Raw genomic sequence first — 22,829 nt, 5'->3', positions numbered from 1 at the left:
CCTTTAGGGGGCGTAATCGGTCAGGGTCCGGTCCAATTACCCCATCTTCCACCACACAGCCGAGGATACAGAGACGGGTTGTGTTGAAGACACATTTGTCTTCGTTGTAGGTTAGATTCAGCTTTAGGGCAGTTTTAAAAAATCTCGCAAGATTTAGATCGTGGTCTTGCTGGTTGTGCCCGCAGATAGTGACATTGTCCAGATAGGGGTAGGTAGCTTGTAGTTTATTCTCGTCAACCATGCGGTCCATCTCACGTTGGAAGACCGAGACCCCATTTGTTACCCCGAAGGGCACTCTGAGAAAATGGTAGAGGCGCCCGTTCGCCTCGAAGGCGGTGTATGGGCGGTCCTCCGTTCTAATGGGGAGCTGGTGATACGCGGATTTGAGGTCGATAGTCGAGAAGACTCGGTATTGCGCAATCTGGTTGACCATTTCTGATATGCGGGGTAAAGGGTAGGCGTCCAGCTGGGTATAAATATTAACAGTCTGGCTGTAGTCAATTACCATCCGTTTCTTTTCGCTATTTTTAACTATGACTACTTGGGCACGCCACGGGTTGGTACTGCATTCAATAATGCCTTCCCGCAGGAGTCTGTCCACTTACGCCTTGATAAAGTGTCTGTCTTCCAGACTGTACCGTCTACTTTTGGTCGCTGTGGGCCTACAGTTCGGAGCGAGGTTAGCGAACAAAGAGGGCGGGCTGATTTTTAAGGTTGATAGGCCACAGACTGTGAGTGGCGGCTGGGACCCGCCATATGCTAGCGTGACACTTTCGTGGTGGCACTGGAAGTCCAGGCCCAAGATTACATTAACACAGAGTTCTGGCATCACGAGGAGTTTAAAATCCTTGTAGTCCGTGCCTTTTACAGTCAGTGTTACCACACAGTAGCCCAAAATGTCCGAAGTGTGGGGCTTAGCAGCCATAGCAATTCTGCTCCGTGTAGGGGTTACCGTTAATGAGTGCCGCCGTACCAGGCTAGGGTGGATAAAACTCTCGGTACTCCCACAGTCAATTAAACATTTCGTTAATTTTCCATTTACCTGTATGTCCATCATGGATTTTGTCAACGGGTGTGGCCTGGATTGATCCACCGTGATCGAAGCCACTGTTGGGTCCTGGGCGGCCGTTGAGTCGGGAAAAGATGGCGGATCCCAAGATGGCGGCCCGCACGGCACGCACGAGGCGGTGACGGAGTTGGAAATCGGATTCCCCTGCAGACTTTGCTAAAATGCCCCTTTTTCTTACATTTGAAGCATGTAGCGTCCTTCGCTGGGCATCGTTGTCTGGGGTGCTTGGCCTGGCCGCAGAAGTAGCATTTCGGGCCTCGAGACATTGCCGCTGTAGTAGGACTCCTGGGTGAACTTCTGTGTGGGGACTCCGGCGGCGTAGAGCTGGTCTGAGACCTGGATGGGGAAGATGGCTGATTCCAAGATGGCGGCCCCCTCGGCCCGCATGAGGCGGTGAGGGCCGCATGGCCGGAAGAATAAGAGTCAGAGTTTTTCTGGGCCACGTCCAGCGATCGCGCAGTGGCCACTGCCTTTTTTAAGTCCAGGACCTCCTTCTCCAGCAGTCTCTGCCGGATATAATTCGATTTGAGGCCCGTGATGAAGGAATCGCGGACCAATTCGTCAGAGTACGTGTTGGCCGTCACGGCCTTGCAGTTACAGTCCCGGACCAGGTCCTTTAGGCCCTGTAAGAAATCGTCCATTGATTCCTCTGGTCGCTGCCTGCGTGTAGCCAGCAGATGTCTGGCGTACACTTCGTTTACCGGCCTCTGGTATTGGGCCTTCAGGATAGTGATGGCCTCCATGTAAGAGGTGGCGTCTCGGATGAACGAATAAATCTGATGACTTACACGAGTAGTCAGTAGACTCAGTTTATCTACCTCGCTAGCGGATGAGGCCCCTGCGAAGAGTTCGAAGCATTTGAGCCAGTGTCCAAATTGATTTGATGCTTCAGCAGAATGTGGATCCAAGTCCAGACGCTCTGGTTTTAGGAGTCGGTCCATCCTAGTATTCTTTAGTGATTAAAATTGATGGGCCTTCAATAACCACAAAACTAGAAGTTATAGACTTAAACAAGTTGGCTTTTAATCACTAAGATCAGAGCTAACATCTCAACACGCCGACTGGTTCACAGGAATGAGTCATAAAGATCCTGGGATCTTTATGTAAGAGAAGTCAGGGGCGGAGCCAAGAGCCAAGACCTGGAACCTCCCAGGTTAGTCGGGAAAGAGGAAGTGAAACTATACACAGTGGGGGAGGGTAATATACATGAGTGCAAAACAAATACAGGATCAAGACAAACAGATTTCATTACATCACCTTAGTCACTGATGCCGTATTCCCTTTGTTACTCTCTCTGTCCCTTCCTGACCCACTCGGCTTATTTTTACCCAAAACTCTACTCTGCTCTAGAGCCTTGACATTTCTCTCGCTGCTTTTAAATTTACTCTTTCCTGAATCCTCCCACCCCTGCTTCATTAGTTTAAAACCCTGTCTACTGCACTAGTTATTCTGTTCGCCAGGACACTGGTCCCAGCCCGGTTTAAGTGAAGCCCATCCCAATGGAACAACTCTAACTTTCCCAAGTACTGGTGCTAGTGCCCCATGAACTGAAATCCCTTCCTCACACACCACTCTTTGAGCCACGCATTTATACCTCTAATCTGCTTGTCTCTATGCCAATTTGCGCGTGGCTCAGGTAACAATCCAAAGATTATTACCTTTGAGGTTCTGCTTTTTAATTTGAATCCTAGCTCCTCAAACTCCCTCAGCAGAACCTCATTCCTAGTTCTACCTATGTCGTTGGTTCCTACGTGGACCACAACAACTGGATCCTCCCCCTCCCACTCCAAGTTCTTTTCCAGCCGCGAGGAGATGTCTTTACCCCTGGCACCGGGCAGGCAACACAACCTTTGTAACTCTCGATCGCGGCTGCAGAGAACAGTATCTATCCCCCTGACTATACTATCCCCTACCACAACTACATTCCCTTTCACTCCCCCCACTTGAACGGCCTCCTGTACCATCGTGCCATGGTCAGCCTGCTCATCCATCCTACAGGCTTTTCCCTCATCCACACAAGCAACAAGAACCTCATACCTGTTGGACAAGGGCAAAGGTTGAAGCTCAGCCAGCACTGCACTTGGGGTCCCCTTACCTGCCTGAGCTGCAGTCACACCCTCCTGTCCCTGACCACTAACCAGACCTGTACCACTGCCTAACCTAAGACTGCCTCCTGGATCAAAGTGTCCAGGTAACTCTCCCCATCCCTGATGCCCCGCATTGTCTGCACCTCAGACTCGAGCTAAAAAACTTTGAGCTGAAGTTCCTCAAGATGCAGGCATTAATGCAATGTCCGGGGTCACAATTTGTATTAGGTCACTTTGTTTACAGTGTAGTTTCCTGACTACTTACTTGATCTAGATTAAGTTAAGGGTACTGAAATTAAATATCTACCTGTAACACAAAGCACTACAAGTAGAGTAGGCAAAAAGCAACAACTCCTTCCCCCTCTTCTCCGAATTCCCACTCTTTCCAAATTCCCAAACAAATCACTCTGTTCAAGTCCACTCCGTTTAATCCCGCTCTGTGCACACCGCATATTATGGTTTTCTAATTGCCCTGTTCCCACTTCCTCAATAACAACAGAAAATGCTGGAAATACTCAGCAGGCCAGGCAGCATCCGTGGAGAGAGAAACAGGGTTAACGTTTCAGGTCTGGGACCCTTCATCAGAACTGGAAAAAGCTGGAAATGTAACAGATATTAAGCAGGTGCAGAGACAGGAGGGGAGGGGTTTAGGAGGGGAGGAAGGAATTGAAAGAACATGCTGTGAAAATGTTGCAAATGGGAATGGTGTCGTGTATTGATTGCGAGTTTGACACCAGTCAATACGGTAATGTAATGTGCAAGTTTAACACCAGTAAATATGGTAATGTAATGTGCATTGCATTATGGGAATTACCCGGGAAAGCTGCAGTCAGCCATTTTACCAATAAAGAGAACATAGTAGTTAGAAGCCTGTCTGCCTGGTTCTATGCTTGAATGCGTTCATACAACAAATGGCAAAATCATACTGCATGAAAAATGGGGGCACGGATTATTATCTGAAATTGTTGAACTCCATGTTGAGTCCGGCAGGCTGTAAAGTGCCCAATTGAAAGATGAGGTGCTGTTCCTTGAGCTTACATTGAGCTTCATTGGAACAATGTATTAGGCCAAGGACAGAGAGATCAGAGTGGGAGTGAAGTGGAGAATTAAAGTGACAGGCGACCGGAAGCTCAGGGTCACCCTTACGGACTGAACGGAGGTGTTCCGCAAAGCGGTCGCCCAATCTGCGTTTGGTCTCCCCAATGTAGACGAGACCGCATCATGAGCAGTGAATACAGTATATTAAATTGCAAGAAGTACAAGTAAATCGCTGTTGCACCTGGAAGGGGTGTTTGGGGCCCCGGACAGTGGGAAGGGAGGAGGTAAAAGGGCATGTGTTGCATCTCCTGCGCTTGCACGGGAAGGTGCCAGGTGAAGGAGAAGGGCTGTTGGGGGTGATTGAGGAGTGGACCAGGGTGTCGCGGAGGGAGCAGTCCCTTCGGAATGCTGAAAGGGGAGGTGAGGGGAAGATGTGTTTGGTGGTGCGATTACGTTGGAGGTGGCGGAAATGGCGGAGGATGATCCGTTGAATGTGGAGGCTGGTGGGGTGAAAGGTGAGGACAAGGGGAACCATATCGTGGTTCTGGGAGGGAGGGGAAGGGGTGAGAGCAGAAGTGCAGGAAATAGAACGGACACAGTCAAGGGCCGTGTTAACCACAGTAGAGGGGAATCCTCGGTTGAGGAAAAAGGAAGACATGTCGGAAGCACTGCTATGGAAGGTGGCATCGTCAGAACAGACGCGGCGGAGACGGAGAAACTGGGAGAATGGAATAGAGTCCTTACAGGAAGCGGGGTGGGAGGAAGTGTAGTCCAGGTAGCTGTGGGAGTCGGTGGGCTTGTAGTGGATGTTAGTCGAAAGCCAATCGCCAGAAATGGAGATGGAGAAGTCAAGGAAGGGAAGGGAAGAGTTGGAGATGGACCATGTGAAGGTGAGGGAAGGGTGGAAATTGGAAGTAAAGTGAATGAACTTATCTAGTTCAGGGCGAGAGCAGGAAACGGCACCAATACAGTCATCGATGTACCGGAAAAAGAGGTGAGGGAGGGGACCCGAGTAGGACTGGAACAAAGAATGTTCCACATATCCCATGAACAAGCAGGCATAGCTAGGGCCCATGTGGGTTCCCATAGCAACACCTTTAATTTGGAGGAAGTGAGTGGAGTCAAAGGAGAAGTTGTTCAATGTGAGAACAAGTTCAGCCAGGCGGAGGAGGGTGGTGGTGGATGGGGACTGGTTGGGCCTCTGTTCAAGGAAGAAATGGAGCGCCCAAAGGCCGTCCTGGTGGGGGGTGGAGGTGTAGAGGGATTGGACGTCCATAGTGAAAAGGAGACGGTTGGGTCCAGGAAACTGGAAACTGTTAAAGTGACGGAGGGCGTCGGAAGAGTCGTGAATGTAGGTGGGAAGAGACTGGACAAGGGGAGAAAAAATAGAGTTGAGATAGGAAGAGATAAGTTCCGTGGGGCAAGAACAGGCTGAAACGATGGGTCTACCAGGGCAGTCCTGTTTGTGGATCTTGGGAAGGAGGTAGGAGCGAGCTGTGCGGGGTTGGGGGGCTATGAGGTTGGCGGCCATGGAGGGAAGACCTCCAGAGGAGATGAGGTCATTGACCCACTTGGAAACAATGGCTTGATGTTTGCTAGTGGGGTCATGGTCCAGGCGGAGGTAGGAGGAGGTGTCGGAGAGTTGGCGTTCAGCTTCCGCACGGTAGAGGTCAGTTCACCAAACAACAACAGCACCACCCTTATCAGCAGGTTTAATGATAATGTTAGGGTTGGATCGGAGAGAACGGAGTGCTGCAAGTTCAGAGGGTCTTATGTTCATTAATAAATAGACATTCTTATTATGAACACAGCTAGCTTTTGCTAGACACTTTTATTGAGCACATGTGGACTAGGTACAGTATCTGTAGAGGCTTCCATCTTGACTGCTGCCTTGTGGGTAGCCTAGTGTCTCATGGGTAATGTAGTCTTAATATACATACAGCTGGGTAGTGTAGTCTTATACATACAGCTATATACAGCTCTACGGCTCCACCTAGTGTCCACTATAGAATGACATGTTATTGATCATTACATCCCCCTTTCTTTGAGGTTTAACAAAATCAATATCAATCAATTTTCAAGAAAACAATAAAGATAATATCAGTAACACTTTTGTTAGTGCTCTATAAACATAAACATTTTCAAAACAGTCAACACATTTTCAAAGCTTTACATTGTACTCAAAGATTAAGTCTATCAGGCTCTTTTACTTCACGTGTGGATCTTCTCAACACGGGTAAGTCTGATGTGTCTTCATGAGATTGTTCTGGCGGTGAATGACAAGATGCAGTTGCGGCATTGTCATCAATCTGCTCTTGTATAGATCGAGGTCTCCTTGCGATCTTTACTTGGAGAGGGTTTCAGTGTTTCCTTCACTCTTCATGCCATAACTCTCAATGTAGTCAATGCACTCTCGAAAAACTGCTGGCAGCTGGATCCCATCATACAGCATAGTCCTCTCAGCAGCCTCGGCTAATGGAACACCAAAGATTGGCCTGAGGGAAGAAGGAGTATCCACCGGAACTGCTTTCTGCTCTGGTGCAGGCTTCTTCTTTTTCTTTTTCTCTTTCCACTGCTTAACAACATCTGCTGCGGTTATATCTTTGGACATTTTCTCCTTGTGTTTTTCCTCTTTGTGCTTTTCTTCCTTTGGCTTCTCTTTGACCTTAAAGTATTTTTCTTTCTTCTTGGAGAAACTAGGCTTTTTGAAGACATGGATACCCTTTGGCCTTTTCATCCTTGATGGGCTCTCTGCTTCATCACCTGAGTCATCTGGTCTGCTTATGGCACAGTTTATACGGTAGACTCTCTTGACCAGTTCTAAGTCTTCACAAGCTTTGTCACCTAGTATCGAATCAAGTCTTTCAGCCACAACAGAAAACATGAGATGATGCACTTTGTCTTTGACTGTCACTTTAAGTTTGCATACACCTAAGCTATCTATTTTCTGTCCATTATAGCTCTTCAGTAGTACTGACTTTTTCTGTATTTTGGGCTTTTCTTTCATATTTTTTATGTCACTCATACTGATTAAGTTTGCTTTTGCCCCAGTGTCTAGTTTCAAGGTAACTAATGCTCCATTTACCTGCAGTGGGATCATCCATTTGTCCTCTTTTACTGCATTAACTTTATGTTCAGCATTGTCCATTTCTGAGGGCTGAACATTTTCTGTATCCTTTTTGATATTGTCACATGACACCATTCGTACAAAAAATGTCTCACTTAAATCAGTGTCCTCAATTACATTAACTTGTTGCCCTTTCTTAGTTTGTACTTTTGAAAAGCATTGTTTGGCAAAGTGATTCTTTCCATGACATTTTGTGCATATTTTTCCAAACGCTGGGCATTGTTTTAACTGGTGTTTGTAACCACAGCGTTTACAATTAAAAATGTCATCCTCCGATTGCTTTTCATTTCTGTTCTGCCCACGTTTCTTCCCCTTGTAGGACACAGCACCAACAGCAGCATTATCACTCATTACAATCGCATCATTATTGATTTCACTGAAAGTCTTCGCGTGCTTTCGAGCTAGCTCGCTGGCTTGGCATATTTTCACCGCATTTTCCAAATTTAGTTCGGTTTCTCTCAACAGATGTTCCCTGACTTTTTTATCATGAATACCAAACACAATCTGGTCACGAATCATGGATGCTTTGAGCTCAGAGAAATTACATGTCTGTGCTTTCAGTTTCAGATCAGTTATAAAGCTATCAAAAGTCTCATTTTGTTGCTGTGTCCGAGAACGGAAGATGTATCTTTCATACATCTCATTCTTTTTGGGAGAGCAATGTGCATCAATTTTTTTTAGCACATCTTCTAATTTTTCTCTGTTCTCCTCTGGATTAAATACAAATGTATTAAATACCTCTATCGCCTGTGGGCCTGCAACCGTAAGCAGCAACGCTATCTTCCTTGCGTCTGGCTTCATACCGAATCCGATGGCTGCAATGTAGAGTTCGAATTGTTGTTTAAGAGTCTGCCAATTGTAGTCTATGTTTCCTATGAGTTTCAAACGCTCTGGTGGCTTCAAATTCTCCATGTCGCTTTTCACAATTTTCAGCAGATCTTCACCATCCTGGTATCATCTTATGTTCATTAATAAATAGACATTCTTATTATGAACACAGCTAGCTTTTGCTAGACACTTTTATTGAGCACATGTGGACTAGGTACAGTATCTGTAGAGGCTTCCATCTTGACTGCTGCCTTGTGGGTAGCCTAGTGTCTCATGGGTAATGTAGTCTTAATATACATACAGCTGGGTAGTGTAGTCTTATACATACAGCGATATACAGCTCTACACAGCTCTACGGCTCCACCTAATGTCCACTATAGAATGACATGTTATTGATCATTACAGAGGGAGTTAGGTTTTAGTGAGAGAGGGGAGCAGAGAAATGGAGACGGCCGATGTCACGTCGGCAGTTAGCAATGAAAAGATCTAGAGAGGCTAAGAGGCCAGAGGGAGGGGTCCAAGTAGAACGAGAATTTAGAAAGCGGGAGAAAGGATCAGCAGTGCGGGGGGAAGACTCCTGGCCAGAGAAGTGGGCACGGAGACGAAGGCGACGGAAGAAAAGCTCAGCATTGTGCCAAGCTTGAAATTCATTCAGATGGGGGCGTAAGGGGATGAAGCTCAGGCCTTTGCTGAGGACTGATCATTCGGGGTCAGAGAGGGGAAGGTCAGAGGGGATAGTGAAAACACGGCAGGGGGTGAGATTGGAAGAAGGGATGGGATCAAAGGAAAGTAACGGGGAAGAAGGTTCTGGAGGGTGACTCTGAGCTTCCGGTCGCCTGTCACTTTAATTCTCCACTTCACTCCCACTCTGATCTCTCTGTCCTCGGCCTAATACATTGTTCTAATGAAGCTCAACGTAAGCTCGAGGAACAGCACCTCATCTTTCGATTAGGCACTTTACAGCCTGCCGGACTCAACGTGGAGTTCAGCAATTTCAGATAATAATCCCTGCCCCCATTTTTCATGCAGTATGATTTTGCCATTCCCATTTGCAACATTTTCACAGCATGTTCTTTCAATTCCTTCCTCCCCTCCTAAACCCCTCCTCCCCGTCTCTGCACCTGCTTAAAATCTGTTACATTTCCAGCTTTTTCCAGTTCTGATGAAGGGTCCCAGACCTGAAACGTTAACCCTGTTTCTCTCTCCACGGATGCTGCCTGGCCTGCTGAGCATTTCCAGCATTTTCTGTTGTTACTTCAGATTTCCAGCATCCGCAGTATTTTGCTATTATACCACTTCCTTAATAATGGATTCCAGCATTTTACCGACAACTTAACCAGACCAGCCACGTAAATACTGTGGCAACAAGAGCAGGTCAGAGACTAGGTATTCTGCGGCGAGTGTCTCACCTCCTGACTCCCCAAAGCCTTTCCACCATCTACAAGGCACAAGTAAGGAGTGTGATGGAATACTCTCCACTTGCCTGGATGAGTGCAGCTCCAACAACACTCAAGAAGTTCGACACCATCCAAGACAAAGCAGCCCGCTTGACTGGCACCCCATCTACCACCTTAAACATTCACTCCCTCCACCACCAGCGTACCGTGGCTGCAGTGTGTACCATCTACAAGATGCACTGCAGCAACTCGCCAAGGCTTCTTCGGCAGCATCTCCCAAACCCGCAACCTCTTCCACCTAGAAGGACAAGGGCAGCAGGTGCATGGGAACACCACCACCTCCAAGTTCCCCTCCAAGTCACACACCATCCTGAATTAGAAGTACATCACCACTCCTTCATCGTCGCTGGGTCAAAATCCTGGAACTTCCTGTCTAACAGCACTGTGGGAGTACCTTCAACACACGGACTGCAGCAGTTCAAGAAGGTGACTCACCACGTTCTTCTCTTAGGCAGTCCCTCGGAACTGAGGATGACTTGCTTCGACACTAAAAATGAGTTCACAGGTGACTGATGAGTCCAATGCGGGACCTACAGGCCTAGAAATTCAGTTTGGGCCCGCCAGCTCGCTTGCGCCCAGAAGTTACCGCTGCGCGCGGAGCCACTTGCGCCCGCCGGAAATTCAGTTTCAGCGCCCCACGTCGAAGCCGGCCGCTATTCAAGGGTTTCGGCGCCCCCGCTTGGGGCGCTGAAACTGAATATCGGCGCGCTAGGTGCCGCAGCGCCACCCGCTGCGGTACTGCTGCTCTTCCTCCCTCTCTTAAGGGGGAGGTGCCTTCAACAGCGAGATCGCCGCTCGCTAGTGCCGGCAAATGAGCCCGGCACCACGGAGAAGTGTCGGGCTCCCGGAAAACAGCCGGCAATGCCGCGGGGGGGTGGGTGGAGGAGGCCGGGGAAGGAGGTGTGGGCAGGCGGCCGCCGAAAAAGCGGCCGGCCGCACATCCGCCTTAACTCGCCCCACTAACGCTACAGTACGGCCCCGTTTTCTGATCACTGTTTGCGGCCGCTGCGGAAGAGGTGGCCGCAACTCAATATGGCGGTCGGGCCGGTAGCGGGGCGGTAGCGGGGCACTGCGCACACCGATGACGTCATCGGTGGCGGCGCAGCGCTACTGGCTAACGCCGCCATTACCGCAGCGCTGAATATCGGCGAAAGCTCAGCAAGTGGCGCAAAAGCCCTCTTTGGGCGAAAACTGGGCGCAAAGCCTACTGAATTTCTAGCCCACAGTCTCTGTCACAGGGGGGGCAGATGGTGGTTGAAGGGGCGGGTGGGTGGGGTGCTTGGGTTGACGTGTGCTCCTTGCGCTATTTGCACTCGGCTTCCGCTTGCTCCTAGTGAAGAGACTCGAGGTGTTCGGCGCCTTCCCGGATGCTTCTCCTCCACTTTGTGTGGTCTTGGACCAGGGATACCCAGGTGTCGGTGGGGATGTTGCACTTTTTCAAGGAGGCTTTGAGGGTGTCCTTGAAGCATTTCCTCTGCCCACCTGGGGCTCTCTTGCCGTGTCAGAGCTCCGAGTAGAGCGCTTGTTTTGGAAGTCTCGTATTGGGCATGCAGACGATGTGACCCGTCCATCGGAGCTGATCGAGCGTGGTCAAAGCTTCGATGCTGGGGATGTTGGCTTGAGCGAGAACACTGATGTTGGTGCGCCTATCCTGCCAATGGATTTGCAGGATCTTGCGGAGGCAGCGTTGGTGGTACCTCTCAAGTGCTTTGAGGTGCCTGCTGTACATGGTCCATGTCTCTGAGGCATACAGCAGGGCGGATATCACTGCTGCTCTGTAGACCATGAGCTTGGTGCTGGGTTTGCGGTCCTGGTCTTCAAACACTCTCTTCCTCAGGCGACCGAAGGCTGCACTGGCACACTGAAGGCGGTGTTGGACTTCGTCATCGATGTCTGCCCTTGTTGACAGTAGGCTCCTGAGGTATGGAAAGTGGTCCACGTTGTCCAAGGCCTTGTCATGGATTTTGATAATCGAGGAGCAGTACTGTGTGGCGGGGGCAGGTTGGTAGAGGACCTTTGACTTATGGATGTTTAGTGTAAGGCTCTTGGTGAAGGTGTTGACGATGGTTTCGAGTTCAGCCTCAGAGTGTGCGCAGGCGCAAGCGTCATCTGCATACTGTAATTTGATGACAGAGGATGGGATGACTTTGGATCTGGACTGGAGGCGACAGAGGTTGAACAGTTTCCCGTTTGTTCTGTAAGTTAGCTCCACTCCAGCGGGGAGCTTACTGAGGGTGAGATGGAGCATTGCAGCCAGGAAGATCGAGAAGAGCGTTGGTGCGATGACACAGCCTTGCTTGACCCCGGTCCATACGTGTATTGGGCCTATGGTGAATTCTTTGATCAGGATCATGGCTTACATGTCATCGTGAAGCAGGCGGAGGATGGTGACAAACTTTTGAGGGCAGCCGAATTTGAGGAGGACACTCCATAATCCCTCACAGTTGACGGTGTCGAAGGCCTTTATGAGGTCAAAGAAGGCCATGTACAGCGGTTGGTGCTGTTCCATGCATTTCTCTTGTAGTTGACGCGCGGTGAAGATCAGGTCCATTGTGCCCCTTAGTGGGCGGAATCCGCATTGCAACTCTGGGAGGAGCTCTTCAGCCACTGGGAGAAGGTGATTGAGGAGGATTCTTGCGATGACTTTCCCTGTGGCAGACTCCTCTGAAATTACTGCAATCGGACTTGTCACCTTTCTTGAAGATGGTCACGATTACGGTATCTCTGAGATCCCCTGGCATGCTCTCCTCCTTCCAAATAAGAGAAATGAGTTCATTTCATGTATTCGCGCCAATAGTGCTTCTCCGCCATGTTTTAGCGCCTCGGTGGGAACTCCATCTGCTCCTGAGGCCTTGTTGTTCTTCAGTTGTTCAGGTTGAAGAAGGCGGCTCACCACCACCTTCTCAAGGGCAACTAGGGATGGGCAATAAATGCTGGCATTGCCAGCGACGCCCAGATCCCATAAGCGAATTTAAAAAAAACTGCTGTCAGGTTACTTTTGCGACCTTCCAATCCACTGGGACCATTCTAGAATCTAGGGAATTTTGGAAGATCACAACCAATGCATCCACTATCTCTGCAGCCACCTCTTTAGACCCCTAGGCTGTAGGCCATTCAGTCCGTGGGATTTGTTGGCTTTTAGTCCCATTAGTTTCTCAATCTATCGACAAAAGCAAAATATGTTGTATTACATCTGAATTAAAAACAGAAAATGCTGGAAACATTCAGCAGGTCAGGTAACATCTGTGGAGGCAGAAACAGAGTTAACATTTCAGGTCTACCGATACCTGCTTTAAAAGTTTCAATTGACCCAGCAGCATCACAGCTTTTTGGGTAGGGAGTTCCAGATTTCCACTAACATTTACGTGAAAATGTGCTTCCTGATTTCACTCCTGAATGGCCTGGTTCTATTTTTAAGATTATGCCCACTGAATTTCTTCACCCGAGGAAATAGTTTCTCCTTGTCTACCTTATTGAATCCTTTTTTTGATTTTAAACACCTCAATTAGATTACCCCTCAATCTTCTATCCTCAAGAGAATACAAACCAAGTTCATGCAACCTGGTCAATCTATTCCAACTGCTTAGTGCTGCTTCTGTCAACAGCGCCTTGGACAATCTACTAATAATCTGTTGTTTAATTCTATGATTCTATTGGTATACCATCCTGAGGAGTGAAGGTACATTAAATTGACCATTTAAATATGTAATTCCTTTAAAGAGGCACTGTATTTAAGGAAAAACCTTGGCAACCTTTGTTGCATCTAATGGGTCAAAAAGGATCATCACATCACTTATAACTGACAGAAGTGATGTGAATGTCTCTTCTGATTCTTCTGTCACCCCAAACAAGAAGAAAAAATGCTTAAAACTCACTTTTCCACTTGTTTTCTCTCCTCTCCTGATGCTGACTCCTGCTAGAGTATAGTTACACAGGCACGAGTGCCTCTCTACCTCTCTCTCCTCCTTTAAGATGCTCCGTAAAACCTACCTCTTTGACCAAGCTTTTGGTCACCTGTCCTAATATCTCCTTATGTGGCTCGGTGTCAAAATCTGTTGGTAACGCTCCTGAGAAGTGCATTGGAATGTTTTACCACGTTAAAGGTAGTATATAAATACATGTTGTTGTTGCAGTTGTCTTCAGGAACTTCACCTAAGTGGTTATTCTTCACAGATACTGAATGTCTTTAGTCTATTTAAGTATAGGGTGGATACAGCTGAGGCCTATCGTGTTGTCAGTTGAATCCACACATGAGCACTTTTAGGTAGAAGACCTTTTAGGTGATCAGGAATAGCAACCTTTGGCCAATTTATTCCCCTCCCTAATCCAGGGCATTGAAGCCAAGTGTAGCACCTCCATCTTTGTCCCAACTGAGATCAACTCAACACATTTTTAATGACAAGACTCAATCTATAAAATGGGCTTGTGGTAACAGCATTTTTACGATATGGCAGTTCTAATTTACCATATGCTGCATCTACAAACAGCAAAAGTAGCAAAGCAAATGGATAGCTAGCTTACTGTTTCAATATAACTGCCCTGCTCGCTCTTTCAGCATGTTCTGCAATGTAGATGCAATTGTACTGCTGCTAGGTTCCCTGGAGATGTGACTGAACTCACGTAATATGACTATGAATATCTGCCCACAAGATGAAATTACATATAACTATGAGTAACTGCCCATCAGATGATGTAAGATTTCATAACTTGCCTTGATTTTGGGAGTTTACTTCATTTGTTGTGCATACCTGTCCAACCACAAATCAGAGGATCTTAGAATCATAAAACACGATTGGTAAGAATGCACATTGTTGGTAAAGATGACATTTAAAACAAACTTAGATCAAGTTTTTTTCCCCCCGTATGTATTCAAAATTCATTCAGTCTCCTTTTCCTCTCCATCTCACACACGTCCAGACAGATGCATACACAATGCTACCATTAGACAACCTCAAACAGCAGTCTGTCGTTTCCATGCAGAAACTGAGATACAGAATTAACTATTGCTGTTCAGTTGGGGTGCTGGAGCACACATCAGGGTTCAGGATAATTTGAATGAGGTAATCGAGTGCAAAATCTCTAAAGGAGCTTTTACATTCAGTAAGTGCCAATGATTGTAGATGCACAATAACTTCCACAGGGCATTCTCTTCTTCTTAGGCAGTCCCTCGGAACCGAGGATGACTTGCTTCCACACTAAAAATGAGTTCTCAGGTGACTGATGAGTCCAATGCAGGACCTACAGTCTCTGTCACAGGTGGGGCAGATGGTGGTTGAAGGGGCGGGGGGTTCTTGGGTTGTAGGGCATTATACTCTGTTATGTAAAGCGGGAGAACTCAAGACCAAATGACATTACAGGCACACATTTTCATGGGTTCAGTGATCTTTCGATCATTCAAAAGTGCCTGAAGAGTCTCTGCCGTTGTACTAGCCACTGAGGTCAGGTTACTGAGATATTTATCATTAGCGCTGTTGTCTTCCGCTGTAACCTGTTGTTATGTAGGCTAAATGGTACCTTATCCCCGGGCTGCAGCCAGTTAGTAGGAAGCTGAAGCTTGGGGGGGAATGAGTCTTTTTCCAATTTTATTTTCCTTCTCACCAGTCTCTCCGCTCAGTGCCCTCCCACGACAATATGGCTAAAATCAAGAACTTAACATGTGGCAAGTCGTAGGTGCACAAACCAGTATTATTAGTCCCATTTCCCTGCACCTTTGCAGATTCACTTCACGACCTTGCCTAGCTTCATTTTGTGGCTTCCTGTCCTCTGCTGAGCATGTCTGACTAATTTGATTGAATTTTTTGAGGGGGTGACTAGGTGTGTGGATGAGGGTAACGCAGTGGATGTGGTATACATGGATTTCAGTAAGGCCTTCGATAAAGTCCCGCACAGGAGACTGGTCAAGAAGGTAAGAGCCCATGGAATCCAGGGTGCCTTGGCACATTGGATACAAAACTGGCTTAGTGGCAGAAGGCAGAGGGTGATGGTCGAAGGTTGTTTTTGTGACTGGAAGCCTGTGGCCAGTGGGGTACCACAGGGATCGGTGCTGGGTCCCTTGCTGTTTGTGGTCTACATTAATGACTTGGATATGAATGTAAAGGGTATGATCAGTAAGTTCGCGGATGATACAAAAATTGGTAGGGTGGTAAATAGCGAGGAGGGTAGCCTCAGTCTGCAGGACGATATAGATGGGTTGGTCAGATGGGCGGAACAGTGGCAAATGGAATTTAACCCGGAAAAGTGCGAGGTGATGCACTTTGGGGGGACTAACAAGGCAAAGGAATACACAATGAATGGAAAGACCCTAGGCAAGACGGAGGGTCAGAGGGATCTGGGTGTGCAAGTACACAGATCCCTGAAGGCGGCGGAACAGGTGGATAAGGTGGTAAAAAAGGCATATGGGATACTTGCCTTCATTAGCCGAGGCATTGAATATAAGAGCAAGGAGGTTATGATGGAGCTGTATAAAACACTGGTTAGGCCACAGCTGGAATACTGTGTGCAGTTCTGGTCGCCACACTACAGGAAGGATGTGATCGCGTTAGAGAGGGTGCAGAGGAGGTTCACCAGGATGTTACCAGGGCTGGAGCGCTTCGGCTATGAAGAGAGACTGGGCAGATTGGGTTTGTTTTCCTTGGAGCAGAGGAGGCTGAGGGGGGACATGATTGAGGTGTACAAAATTATGAGGGGCATAGATAGGATGGATGCTGAGGAGCTTTTTCCCTTAGTAGAGGGGTCAATAACTAGGGGGCATAGATTCAAGGTAAAGGGCGGGAGGTTTAGAGGGGATTTGAGAAAGAACTTTTTCACCCAGAGGGTGGTTGGAGTCTGGAACTCACTGCCTGAAAGGGTTGTGGAGGCAGAAACCCTCACAACATTTAAGAAGCATTTGGATGTGCACTTGAAATGCCATAGCATACAAGGCTACGGGCCAAATGCTGGAATATGGGATTAGATTAGGCAGGGCTTGATGGCCGGCGCGGACACGATGGGCCGAAGGGCCTCTATCCGTGCTGTATTACTCTATGACTCTATGACTACTGTCCCTGCTGTGAGGGATTTATTGCATGCAAATACCACAGGAGATTGTTATGTATTGTGTGTGTTCTATTGTGTGTTCTCCTCCCACCTGTGGTGGCGCTGTCACAGGAGATAAATGGTTGGGTATTCTCTCGGTTAAGTTTAGCTCTCTTTGTTCGGAACTTTCCAGAACTTCCTTTCCTTCCAATAAAGCACTTCATGTTTGAATCTCTGAGTTCAGAGTCCTAAATTGTGTCTAGGTAGAAAGGTACCGACACAACAAGTGGCAACGAGGAGCGGATGAATCTGCGTACGTTACGGGTGCAGTGAGTAAACAGAAAATTTAATTTGAAACGTGAGATGGCTACTATATTAGGAAACATCGGTGTTTTTGATGAAAATGTGGAGCAATGGAGCGCATATACGGAACGTTTTGACTATTTTGTGTTGGCGAATGCGGTGGCAAATGAAAAGGTCGTGCCTACCTTTTTGAGTGTAATCGGGCCGAAGACTTTCAATTTACTTCACAGCCTCGTGTAGCCAGATAAGCCAGGAACTAAAACATATAAGCAACTAGTGGAAATTCTTGGAGCACATTTTTCACCAAAACCTCTGGTTATTGCTGAGAGATTTAGATTTCACAAACGGAATCAAGAGGAGGGGGATTCAGTGATGATGTTTATTGCTGCTTTAAAAAGGTTGTCGGAACACTGCCAGTTCAAGGAGGTGCTGAATGACACCATTAGAGACAGACTTGTGTGTGGTCTGCAAAATGCAGCCACACAGAAACGCCTTCTTACTAAGGACAACCTTACTCTTGAAAAGACCATTGAAGTTAGTGTCTCCATGGAGATGGCGGAAAAGGAGGCTCACCAGTTGAGTTCAACAGGGAGAGTTCACAAGGTGTCGTCTGAGCCTAAAGGTGCGCGGGACGGCACATGTTACCATTGTGGGAAAACGGGCCATCACGGTAATGACTGCTGGTGTACGCAGCTGGAATGCCGAAATTGTGGCAAAAAGGGTCACATTGAACGCGCCTGTAGAGGTAAAAAAAGAAAAGACAGAGCTGGGAAGCATGGAAGCAAAATGTCTGTATTTGGACAAGAGAGGAAAAAGAGTGTTCATTCAGTGCAGTATGATGGAACAAGCAAAACAGAGGGGAGCGACACCTCTGAGGAGGAAGAGGTGCACATACTGACGGTTGCAGGTGGTTCAAATGGCTACTGGGTGTCACCACTGGTGGAGGGACAATCAGTGCGGATGGAGGTGGACACAGGCGCGGCTGTGTCCCTTGTTTCAGACACTGTCTACAACAAAATGCTAAAGCATCTTACCCTTCAGCCAACAAACATTGTGCTAAAGACGTATACCGGCGAACCTGTGGCCATGAGAGGCGTCATTGAGGTGACAGTTAAATTGAACGGACAGACTGCAAAACTGCCACTATATGTGGTAAAGGGAAATTACCCATCGCTACTGGGAGGTGCGTGGCTAGAGAAAATCACGCTGGACTGGCCTGCAGTCCGCATGATGTCAAAAGGGGAGTCAGGTCTGACTGCAGTGTTAAACAAACATGCAGAACTCTTCAATGGGGAACTTGGGAGCATGAAAAAGATCAGCGTGAGACTGGACATTAAACCTGACAACAAGCCGAAGTTTCACAAAGCCCGACCTGTACCCTATGCAATTAGGCCAAAAGTTGAGGCTAACTTGGAGGCCTTAGTCGAGAATGGAGTCCTGGAGCCTGTGAGCGTGAGCAAATGGGCCACACCCATTGTTCCTGTCCTGAAAAAGGATGGATCTGTTCGAATCTGCGGGGATTTTAAAGTGACTATTAACCCGGTGCTGTCTGTGGAACAGTACCCTCTTCCCCTCATTGATGATCTTTTTACGGGCCTGGCCAGAGGGCAAAAGTTCAGCAAAATAGACTTATGCCAGGCTTATCTACAAATGCATGTCGATGACAAATCAAAGGAGCTGCTGACAATTGTGACACACAAGGGGCTATACAGGTACTGCCGCCTTCCGTTTGGAATTATGTCGGCCCCTGCTCTATTCCAAAGGGCAATGGATCAGATTTTGAGTGGACTGCCAGGAGTCCAGTGCTACCTGGACGACATCCTTGTCACTGGGACAAATGAGGAGGATCATCTTCTGAACTTGGATGCGACACTACAACGACTGAAAGAGTACGGACTCAGAGTTCGTAAAGACAAATGTGAATTCTTTCAGTCTTCAGTTGAGTACCTGGGGCATGTGATTGACGCTGCTGGCCTGCATAAGGCGCCGCCAAAGGTCAAGGCGATCGTGGAGGCCCCAGCACCCCAGAATGTGAGCCAGTTACGTTCATTTCTGGGGCTACTTAACTACTATGGGAAGTTTATTCCAGAATTAGCAACATTGCTGAAGCCGTTACATCAGTTGCTATGTCAAGGCAAAACATGGAAATGGACTGAACTGTGCAACGAAGCTTTCGCCCAAGCAAAGTAAGCATTGTTGAATTCGGAGGTCCTGACACACTTCGACCCAAAGCTACCCGTGCAGCTAGCATGTGATGCATCACCATATGGTGTGGGAGCAGTCATATCCCACATCATGCCTTCGGGTGAAGAGAAACCTATCGCCTTCGCATCACGCACCTTGAACAAGGCCGAGAGTAACTATGCGCAGATCGAGCGCGAGGCCTTGGGAATCGTTTTTGGAATTCGAAAATTTCATCAGTACCTGTTTGGGAGAAGGTTCACACTCCTGACGGACCACCGTCCATTGACTTCAATCTTCGGGCCCCACACCGGAATTCCGTCTCTCGCTGCAAGCAGGATGCAAAGGTGGGCTTTACTGTTGTCAGGACACACATACGACATCAAATATCGCAAATCAGACTTGCACGGCAACGCAGACGGTCTCTCGAGGCTACCCTTGCCTGTTACTCCCCCAGAGCCTCGTCAGATAGACATCTTCTACTTTAGACAAGTGGAGGGAGCACCTGTCGCTGCAGTACAGGTGCAAAGGTACACCCGCAACGATCCAGTCCTGTCTGAGGTAATGGACGATGTCATTCGAGGGAGAGCGATAGGAGATTCTCCTAGTTTGAAACCTTACTTTTCAAAAAGAAATGAGCTCTCCGTCCAGGCAGGTTGTCTTCTTTGGGGACGCCGTGTCATCATTCCGCCGCCTCTGAGGGAACCTATACTGCAACAACTTAATACAGGCCACAGTGGGATGGTTCGGATGAAGGAAATGGCAAGAAGCTACTTCTGGTGGCCAGGTCTCGATGGGAATATTGAGGAGAAAGCCAAAACATGTTCCCCATGTCAAAGGGTCCGGAATGTTCCACAGCTGGCAACCCTACACCCCTGGGATTGGCCTGCAGAAGTGTGGCAGCGAGTACATGTGGACTTCGCCAGTCCTTTCGAAGGGAAGATGTTTATGGTGGTTGTGGACGCTCGTAGCAAGTGGCCGGAGGTCGCTGTAATGAGGTCTACCACGGCAGAGAAAACAATTGAGAAACTTGGTGAGATGTTCAGCCGTTATGGCTCACCGGAACAACTCGTAAGTGACAATGGTCCACAATTTGTATCACAGGAGTTTGCAACCTTCCTGCATGTGAATGGTGTCCAACACATCAGGTCTGCGCCCTATCATCCCTCTACTAATGGCCAGGCAGAAAGGTTCGGGCAAACTTTGAAGCACGCCTTGAAGGCATCGCAAGGTCAGGGCTCAATCCACCAACGTCTGAACAGCTTCCTGTTGTCCTACAGGAACGAGCCGCATGCCACAACCAAAACTTCCCCCGCTTCGCTCATGATGAAGAGGCAGTTGCGGACAAGTTTTGACTTACTCAAACCTCCAAGGGCAGAGCAGGTTGTCCATCGTCAACAACAAGCTCAAGCTGAAAAGAGAGAGAAAAGAGCCAAGGAGAGACGGTTTCATCCAGGAGAGCACGTCCTAGCTCGAAACTTCAACACTGGACCGAAATGGGTTCCTGCTACGGTGATCGCGCAGACGGGCCCTGTGTCTTACACGGTTGAGACTGCTGAGGACGTCGTCTGGAGAAGACACACAGATCAACTGTTGCTAGGAGCAGAGACAGCCACAGAGGCTCCAACGGCTGGTTGGCCTGAACTGTTTCCGAATGATACCGCAAACCAGCATCCTTTGCCACCGTGCTCTTCCCCAACACAGAAAGTCAAAGAGACTGTTCAACCTGTGCAAACTCCTGACTTTCAACTGACACAGGCACCTTCTCCATCCAGGCCTGTGTCAATGCCTACTGCTGTGGAAGCCAGCAATGACCGCCGGTATCCTGTCAGAGAGCGGCGGCCTCCAAGACGCTTGGATCTGTAGGCTTAGTGACTTACCCACAAGACTGGGGCAGAATAAACCCCAGGGTAAAGTCAGGGTTTGAGGCAGTCTACCTCTACCCTAGGTTAGTTGAGTGTATTGAAAGTAACTTACCTATTGAGGAATAATGTGGACCTTCCATTTAAGAGGGGAGGAAATGTTATGTATTGTGTGTGTTCTATTGTGTGTTCTCCTCCCACCTGTGGTGGCGCTGTCACAGGAGATAAATGGTTGGGTGTTCTCGGTTAAGTTTAGCTCTCTTTGTTCGGAACTTTCCAGAACTTCCTTCCCTTCCAATAAAGCACTTCATATTTGAATCTCTGAGTTCTGAGTCCTAAATTGTGTCTAGGTAGAAAGGTACCGACACAACAGAGATCAGGTGCTATATTATATGTGGTTGGATGAAAAGTGACGAGCAATATTTAAAAATTGGCCTCGGTATCTGCAGAATGAGTACTTAGGTATGTTAGTGTAGTGATTTTGGTCCAGAGGCCTGGACTAATAATTCAGAGAACATGAGTTCAAATCCTAAAGTGGCTGAGAATTTAAATTCAGTTTTTAGTAAAAATCTGGGAGTTAAAAAAAAAGCTGGTATCAGTAAAATTGACCGTGAAGCTGTTGGATTGTCGATAAAAACCCAACTGCTTCACTAATGCTCTTTAGGAAGGAAAGCTGCCGTTCTTATCTGGTCTGACCCATATGTGACTCCAGTCCCACTCCACTCCAGTTGTCTCTTTCTTAACTGACTTCTGAAATGGCTTAGCAAGCCATTCAGTTGTGTCAGACTGTTACAAAGAATAAGAAGAAAATCCATCATCACCTTCTCAGGGCAGCTAGGGATGGGCAATAAATGCCAGCCTTGTTAGCAATGCCCATATCCCAAGATTGAATAATAAAGCTGCGCTAGCTGGAGATCCCACTCCTGATCGCTATCCAGTGACTCTTGCAGGAAATGTACATGCATAGTTTGAGGATTTGGTTCAACGGTAAATCCCTCAGGCTCAAATAATAATGCTGTAATATTGCTCACACATAAATTAGGCAAACTAGAGGTCATTTCTGGCACCCATTCAACTGTACTGCTGTATGTATTTAAAGAGAAGAGGGACAACATTTGGCAGGGAAATACATAAATGCTTTAGTTCTTAAATCTTACCTAGCCAGGTGTTTTCATTCTGGCACAGAATCATTATCATTTTTGCTTATAAGGGAATTTGAAATTATATGTTATATATTATAACAAGAGTCCTAAATTTAACTACCAGTACACCTTTGCACGTCAATGTCATGAAGTTTCACCCCATTGATATCATAGAATCATACAGCACAGAAAGAGGCCATTCAGCCCAACGTGCTTGTGCCGACTCTTTGAAGAGCTATCCAATTAGTCCCACTCTCCTTCTCTTTCCCCATATCCATGCAAATTTCTCCTTTTTAAGTATATATCCAATTCCCTTTTGAAAGTTACTATTGAATCTGCTTCCACCGTCCTTTCAGGCAGTGCATTCCAGATTATAACAATTTGCTGCGTAAAAAAAAAATCTGCTCATTTCACCCTGGCTTTTTTGCCAATTATTTTAAATCTGTGTCCAAATTTAAATCTCATTAAAGCTCCCCTTAACCTTCTCTGCTCTAAGGAGAGCAATCGTAACTTCTCTAGTCTCTCCATATAACTGAAGTCCGTCATCCCTGGTGTTGTGTATGTAACCGTTTACCTTTAAGGGAACTATAGAATGTAACCGTTCGCCTTTAAGAGCACTACTTTAGGGTAGCACTATTTGTTGGCTCATGTATACTATAATACCGATAGTGACCACACCAGTATATAAGGGTTGTGATATGTTAACTAGGGCAGAATCGCC

Source organism: Somniosus microcephalus, chromosome 7 (genome assembly GCF_052327205.1).
Source record: "Somniosus microcephalus isolate GS21.2 chromosome 7, FLI_Smic_1.0, whole genome shotgun sequence".
Taxonomy (NCBI): domain Eukaryota; kingdom Metazoa; phylum Chordata; class Chondrichthyes; order Squaliformes; family Somniosidae; genus Somniosus; species Somniosus microcephalus.
The sequence above is the reverse complement of the archived record's forward strand: the minus strand, read 5'-3'. Positions refer to the sequence as shown.